The sequence below is a fragment of the Phyllobates terribilis genome, unplaced genomic scaffold, assembly GCF_046119375.1.
Source record: "Phyllobates terribilis strain yellow unplaced genomic scaffold, ASM4611937v1 Scaffold_39__1_contigs__length_11870865, whole genome shotgun sequence".
Lineage (NCBI taxonomy): Eukaryota > Metazoa > Chordata > Amphibia > Anura > Dendrobatidae > Phyllobates > Phyllobates terribilis.
In genome coordinates, this window is record NW_027362799.1 from 10,110,001 (window position 1) to 10,116,902 (window position 6,902).

The following is a 6,902-nucleotide window of genomic DNA, read 5'->3' on the forward strand; positions in this document are numbered from 1 at the left end:
CTGGACCTGATGGATACACTTCTGACTTCTTTAAATCCTTAACGGAAGAGGTGTCCCCGTTGTTAGTACCGATCTTCAACAAAATAATTTGTGGCAATCCCATTTTCCCTTCCGCAAATATGACTTATGTCAAATTATTACTAAAGCCAGACAAAGATCCATTATCCCCCAATTCATACAGACCGATTTCACTTATAAATATCGACATTAAGCTTTTATCTAAAATAATGGCTGATAGACTGGCCTCCATTCTACCCCACCTTATATCCCATGTACAAGCAGGCTTTGTTAAAGGTCGCTCAGCCACGCTAAATATTAGGAAAGTATTATTGGCGCTCGATAAAATCCACTCTACTCCTGATCTAAAGGGATCCACAGCAATTATCTCCCTTGACGCCGAAAAAGCCTTTGATAATATAAGTTGAGATTGGTTATACATGGTTTTAACGAAGATGTCATTGTCAGGCCCCTTTTTTAATTACATTCGTAATTTATACACGTCTCCAAAAGCCCAGGTGTGTACCCCAGGTTTTTTATCCTCTCCCTTCCCTCTTGAAAAGGGAATGAGACAAGGATGTCCTTTATCCCCTTACTTTTTAATCTGGCACTAGAGCCCTTAGTCCGTATTTTGTCAGACCCTAAAACTTTTTCAGGCATCCAATTTAACAAAAAATCAATTCAGGCTGCTTTTTTTGCAGACAACATCATTTTGTTCATGTCAGATCCCTTTCTACATTTACCTCTGGTGTTGGATCTACTTAAAAATGTTGGCTCATATTCTGCATTCAAAATAAACACAAAAAAATGTGAATTGCTACCATTAACTGAAAAGGGTATGAAACACTACCCAAAAAAATCTTTCTATGATATTAATATAGCTACATCACATATCACGTATTTGGGCATAAAAATAGGCCGGTTGCCATCTTCTTTATATACATTAAATTATCCCCCCCTCATCAAAAAAATTACTGATCAATTGAAATCGTGGCAGGATTTGCCCTTGTCTTTTTTTAGGTAGGGCGCATCTCATTAAGATGATAAGTACTTCTAAAATTATGTATCAACTCCAAACTCTGCCATTACTGCTGAAACACTCTGACGTAATCACACTTAATAAGGCCTTTAGTCATTTTATATGGAGAGGAAAACGTCCTAGGATTAGCCTTGACAAACTTATGTCGTCCAAGGATGATGGAGGCATCAATTTTCCAAGTATCAGGAATTATAACCTTGCTTGCCTTTTTCGCTACATAATTGACTGGCTCCACAAAAGACATACATGCTCTGATTACTCTTTGGAATCAGACTATGCTTACCCCTTTAATTTAACTGCACTTCTACACTCTCGCTACTCTTCTGTACCCCCAGCAATCAAAAGATCAGTAACTTTTAAAGACACCATTTCCGCTTGGAAAGCAGTTAGAAAAAATTATGGCCTTTGTTTCAGAATTTCTAAGCACTTGCCGCTATGGCGGAATCCGGAATTTCCACAGGGCAGTGAAAATAAATTATTTTTTAAATGGCAGCAAGCAGGTATACATAACATATCTCACCTACTTCACCCAAACGGTCGGAGATGGTTGACGTTCCCAGAATGTATAGATAAATATGATCTACCCTTACAGCATGGCCTCCAATTTGAACAAATTAGATTATCCATTATGTCAAACTTAAAGGATGTCACCTTCGAGACCTTTCAAAACTAACTAGATATAATTTTACTATATCCAACTGGTACTCCCTCAATTTCTAGTCTTTACTCGGCTATGAAATCTAATTTATTAAAGATACACCCAGACATTTTCTTTAAATATTGGAAGCAGCAACTTGATGACATTGAAATCCCTACTAAGATCAGATTAGGCTGGAATATATTTAGAAAATACATTATAAACGAATCATGGAGAGAGACTCAGAATAAAATAATACACGGGGCCATTTACGCTTTTAATATACCGAAAAAAGATACCTTGTCAAATAGGATGATTGCATGCCCTAAATGTCATCACCCATACTCTGATCTTATTCACGGCCTATGGTCCTGCCCTGATTCAACAGTATACTGGAATCAAGTCTCAGATGTGATAAAGACTATATGGGGCCCAGGATACACTCTCTCTCCATATGTAGCCATACTACATCATTGGAATAACCCAGAAAATCCTGACCAAAAATCAAAAGGCCCCCCAAAACTACTTCATACTCTATTCTTGCTGGCAAAAAAAGTTACTTAAACATTGGCTGGATCCTATCATTCCCCCTATAGCAGAGCTAATAATCCAAATGAAACATTTTATGGGAGTAGAGCAATTAGATACCCTTTGTAACAAAGAACAGCAAGCTGGCAAATTTCTATCAAAATGGAAGCAGTTTATTATAACATGTTGTTCTCTGTCTGAAAAGAATAAAATTGTCAAACCATTTACTTCTACAGAATGGTATATTCTGGAGGATCTAAATAATAACCTAGGACTCTTACGTGTTAACTAAAGCAGGGGAGATAATCATCACAATTTATCGTTATTTAATTAATTAATTCCATTGACTGTAGATGACTGTAACTTGCTAATACTTAGTTTAGATGTCTATTTGTTAAGCCAGCTAACCGGAACTTATTCATTATTCATTGTGCATGATCTGTGTACAGGTTCCTTATTATGTTCATCCTGGCTTTGATTTATTTGTTTTATATGTCTTTCTATGATTTGTTCTGTTGAAAAAAACAAATACAAATGATGTTTGAAAAAGGTTGATGTATCTGATAGGGACGCCACTGTCACAGTTCCTCCTTTGGTGGAAGACGGCGAATATGAAATTTCTCGTATCTTGAATTCTAGATGGCATAGAAGGAGATTACAGTATCTTGTCTCCTGGAAGGGTTTTGGTCCCGAAGATAACTCCTGGGTAAGGACGGATGATGTCTCTGCTCCTAGGCTTGTTAAAGCTTTCCACAGGAGGTTTCCGGATAGGCCTGGGCCTGGAGGATCCGGAGGATCCACATAAAAGAGGGGGTACTGTTAGAACCCTCCTGTTTGTTTTTTCCATCTTGTGTTTTGCGGTCACGTGACCATGCCTTTATATTCCAGCTCCGCCCTTCTGGCTGTGCTGAACTTCAGTGTTTGACTGTTTCTCTAGCCTGGTGCTTCGGTGCCCTTCTCTGTCAGTTCGCTTGGTCCTTCTGGGACCTCTTGTACCTTTTGTCAGTTTGTGTTTTTGTGTTCTGCAACAACTTCTCTGTTTAGGAGGTGTCCCATTTTTTGTCACAGTCCTTAGTTCTTTTAGGGACCCCTCCCTTAATGCTATAGACTAGCCGAGGACTAAGGCGGGTCTGTTCGCTAGGAACAGGCAGCCTGCTACATCGTAGGGATTCAGCTTAGTCTTAATGTAGGGACAGCTTTCCCCTATCTTTCCTTAGTACATGTTGCAGATCATAACACTTTATTTCTAATTGGGATATTGGTTGGTTTAATATATTTTATCTTCTGATATTTTGGGTAGCTTTATACTTTCTAAAAATTGATTGATCAGTTGGGCATTAGGTTGTGGTATTGTATTGGTTTTTTTTGTAAATTGTAGAGGGTTGAGTAATAATTTGCGAAGGTATTGGAAATCTCTTTAGGATTGTATATTTTCTCATTTTGGTCGTTATGTATATACGGTAACCTTTGTTTGGTCATTTTAGCTTTGACTTTGTTCGCTTGTATTTTACCTGCTCTGTTTCCCTGCCAATAGTATTTAGCTTTGCTTTTCCGTAGGTTATACCCGTATTTATGTTGGAGCAATTGATATAAATCGTATCTTAATTTTTGTAATTTTTGGAGAGTTGTGTTTACGGGGCTGTTTTTATGCATTTCTTCTAGTGAGGCTTTGTTTTGGTTGATTTCCTCTATTTGGCGTATTCTTTCTTTTTTGTTTTGGGATGCTATTTGAATTAGTTTTCCTCTAATATAAGCCTCATGAGCATACCATACTGTTGATGTGGACACGTTGGGTGTATTATTAATTATAAAATATTCTTTCAAGGTCTCCTGCAGTTGGGGCCTAATTTTATGTGTTGCGATTAGGTAATTATTTACTCTCCATGGGGAGTATGTCGTGTAGTTGTATCCCTCTTTAATGTGGTATTAGATGGGCATGGTCTGACCATGTGATGTTACCTATCGTGGCTTTTGCATGTCATGTAATAACCATTTATCTGTAAGAATTAGGTCGATTCTTGAGTAGCCTTTGTGTGAATGTGAATAGAACGTGTAATCACGTTCAGAGGCGTGCAAAACTCGCCAAACATCATAGAGTTCTTCCGCCAAGAGAGTCTCAGAAAGAGAACAAGGTTTTTCTTTTTTTTGAGGATGTACAGATTTGTCTATGCCTGGCATGGGGTGATATTAAAATCCCTGCACACCAGGAGGGCTCTTTTTTTTGCATCTGTTATTACCGCTAAAGTTTCCTTAACAAAGGAAATCTGCTTGGAATTAGGGGCATATTTGGAGGCGATCGTGTAAGTTTTGTTATTTATTCTGCATACTAAGATGATGTATCTGCCTTCATTGTCTACAATGCTGTTGATCAATTGGAAGGCAACGGTGTTTTTTATCACTATTACTACTCCCCTTTTTTACCAATTGCGTGAGAGTGAAACACATTGGGAAGTTTCTGTTCTGCAACCTGTGTGCGTCAACACTGTTTAAGTGAGTTTCTTGAACACACAGTACGTCGGCTTTTAGGAGAGAACTTTTAACCCCTTTATGACCTGGGGCATACTAGTTCGCCCCAGGTCATCATCCCCGGTTCAGCACGGGCTCCGGCGCTCAGCCTGCACTGAACCAGTGATTTATACAACTGACATGTGCTCGCAACAGCCGCGGGTGGAATCGCGATCCACCCCCAGCTGTTAACCAGTTAAATGCCGCTGTCAATCTTGGTATTAGCCCCGCCCATCGGTGACCCCATCACATGATCGCGGGTCACCGATGGGTTGGCATGACAACCCGGGGTCTGCAGCAGACCCCAGTGGTTGTCATGTCCTGATTGCTATGAGCGCTGCTGGCCAGTGGTTGATGCTCATAGCAAGTGAACAATTCTGCTGCATATAGGCAATCTGCTCATCTCCTGTATGCAGCAAAGCCGATCTAACCGAAAATAGTATCAATAAAAACGTCAGCTCGACGCGCAAAAAATAAGCCATCACCTGGCCCTACATTCCGAAAAATGGAGACGCTCAGGGTCTCGGAAATGGCGTGGTTTTTTTCTATAAGGAAACTTTGGATTTTTTTTTCACCACTTAAATAAAAAGAACCTATACAAGTGTGGTATCTACGAACTCATAATAACACAGAGAATATTAATAGCAGGTCAGTTTTAGTATTCAGTGAATGTGGGAAAAAAAAACAAAAAAACATTTTTTTTGCAATTTCACCGCACTTGGAATTTTTTGCCCGTTTTCTAGTACATGATATGGTAAAAACCAGTGATGTCGTTCAAAAGTACAACTTGTCCCGCAAAAAATAAGCCCTCACATGGCCATATTGAGCGAAAAATAAAAAAGTTATGGCTCTGGGAAGAAGGGGAGCAAAAAATGAAAACGAAAAATCGCAAGGTCATTAAGGGGTTAAACAGACTATTTAACCCTTTCACATTGATATTGGAAATGTGAAGTACCATGTACAAAATACAGACAAAATCTATATGTCACCACTAGACAGTTAGGGAAGAATGGGGAAATAACAAAATACAAATCTCAAAAGATATAAATAACTATAACAGTTCCAAGAATAGAGTCCAGTTCTAAGTGAACCTACTGGACATGCCGCGCTATCCAGTATACAACAAGGGGAAGTGAGAATGAAAAAATATTTTTCTCGTGCTACTGCAGAGTATTGGAAAAAGTAGTTGTATGATCTGCTCAAAAAAAATAATAAAAGATCTAGGCAGAGCAACTACATTGAGGGTACAACGGTTAGGAAAGTAAACTTGCTGCTTGTTCAGATCCACTCCTTCCTCAACATCGGCGGTTTCTTCTTCTTTATTAGAGAACTTGTCCCTTCTTCCACAGTCGCCAGCGACCACTTCTGCATCAGAGTCATTGCCTGACGAGGAGATGTCAGGACACGTGTGACTCCTTTCTTAGTCATGATCAGCTTCCAGGGTAGCCCCACTTGTACACGATCTCGTTGTCTCGCAGGATTTTGGTCGCTGTAGAAAACTCGCACCTCCTATTCAGGGTGACAGCAGATAGATCAGTGAACATCATGATGCTCCTGAACCTGTCCGTGAAGCCAGGCAATTACATCTCTGGGTGCAGAGGTGGGGGCACTTTTGGGTTTGGGGATCCTGTGCGCCCTGTCTATTAGAAGGTCCCGCTGATCCTTCTCAAGGTTTAATGCAGTAAAAAAGTCCGTTAGGAACTCCTTCAGTGCGTCTGCAGCAATACTCTCCGGTATCTCTCTAAAATGTAGATTGTTGCGTCTGAAGCGGTTCTCCATATCCGCCAACTTTAATCTCCGTGCATTAATCTCCTCATCTGCCTCATTATGAGCGTCGACCAGATTATTGTGAGCAGTAGTGAACTCCTCCAACTTCTCCTTAATATGTGCTTTTCTATCTCCAATGTGCACAATGTCTTTCTGTAATGCAGTGAAGGTAGAGGTAATATCACTGTGTATGCCCTGTTTAAGATCCCCTAAAAGGGACTTCAGTGTGGTCTCTGTAATGGGGGCAGAGCTGTGCCATGTGTCAGGTGCATTTGATACTTGCTGTTTGGTGTCTGGAGGTCTCTGGGCTGCAGGATGGCGATCCACATGGGTCCTCTGTCAGGGGGTGATGTTCCTGTGCTGGTCTCGGACTATAACCGCTCTTATTAGGTGAGGTCTGACCCGATAGCAGAGGATCAGACCTCATGG